The following is a 1,173-nucleotide window of genomic DNA, read 5'->3' as shown; positions in this document are numbered from 1 at the left end:
ATATGGGTTATTTTGTTACCTCTGGAAGTTTGACACATAATGAGCTTGTTCAGTAGATGATGGTGCAAAAAGACTTCCAACTTGGCAATTGATGCTAGTATGATTCCCTCCACATAATTCACACACTTGTGGTTGAGTTTGAATAATTAGATTGTCCAACTTGTTACGAATAGCTGTTATCTGTGCGTATAAAGTAGTGACCACATAACATTAGGGACTCATGTAGCTCTCCTTGATATTGATCGCTCTGAAGACCACTGGTAATTATTAGAGGTCATCTCCTCTAATAATTAATAGCCTGCTTCCAGTGTTTTTCCATTAACATTCCTCCTGCAGCAGCATCAATCATTGTTATGATATTGGATCCCAAACCATTGTAAAATGTCTGCACTTGAAGCCAAACTAGTAGACCATGATGTGGGCATTATCTTAGTAGGTCTTTGTATCTCTCCCATGCTTCATATAATGATTCCATCTCGAACTGAGCAAAGGTTGTGAGGTCATTCCTCAACTTGGCTGTTTTTGTTGAAGGAAAGTATTTTGCTAAAAACGTTTGCGCTAAACCATCCTATGTAGTGATTGTTCCAGCAAAGAGTGAATTCAACCACTCTTTTGCTTTATCCCTCAATGAGAACGGAAAAAGCCTTAGCCTGATAGCATTATCTAAACCACCATTTTGCTTAAATGTGTCACAAATTTCTAAGAAATTTACAAAATGAGCATTTGGATCATCATTCGACATCCCAGCAAATTGTACAGACATCTGAATCATCTGGATTATGGCTGGCTTAATTTCAAAATTATTGGCTTGAACGGCAGGGCGTGCAATGCTTGAGCGAGCACCATTAATTGTAGGCACAACATAATCTTTTAAAGGTCTCGCATCCTCATTTTCGTGTAATGCTTCGTCAGCCATGATTAGTTGTTGCTCCTGTAAAGCTTCTCTCTTTTCTCTATTAATCCTTCTACAAGTGCGTTCAATCTTTGGATCAAAAGGCAATAAATCAAAACTTCTTGAACGTCTCATAAAATTAAACAAGAAAACGAAAATAAAAATAAAAATAATAAAATTCAAATTAAACTAAGGTTAGTTGGTATCAATACTAATCCAAACAATTCTCGACAACGACGCCAAAAACTTGATGCATAAATTAGCAAGTGTACTAGTCGGCA

The 1,173-nt window shown here is 36.8% G+C and overlaps 1 non-coding gene across 1 annotated transcript; it reads left to right on the top strand.

The window, feature by feature from the left end:
• Nucleotides 1-407: 407 nt before the first annotated feature.
• On the top strand, nucleotides 408-514 carry LOC112495699 (small nucleolar RNA R71). Its single transcript, XR_003062028.2, has one exon. It is a non-coding gene; the product is annotated as a small nucleolar RNA R71 (small nucleolar RNA).
• The last annotated feature ends 659 nt before the right edge of the window (nucleotides 515-1,173 follow it).

This window comes from Citrus sinensis, chromosome 9 (assembly GCF_022201045.2).
Source record: "Citrus sinensis cultivar Valencia sweet orange chromosome 9, DVS_A1.0, whole genome shotgun sequence".
Classification (NCBI taxonomy): Eukaryota; Viridiplantae; Streptophyta; class Magnoliopsida; order Sapindales; family Rutaceae; genus Citrus; species Citrus sinensis.
This window is presented reverse-complemented; position numbering and strand designations above follow the sequence as displayed.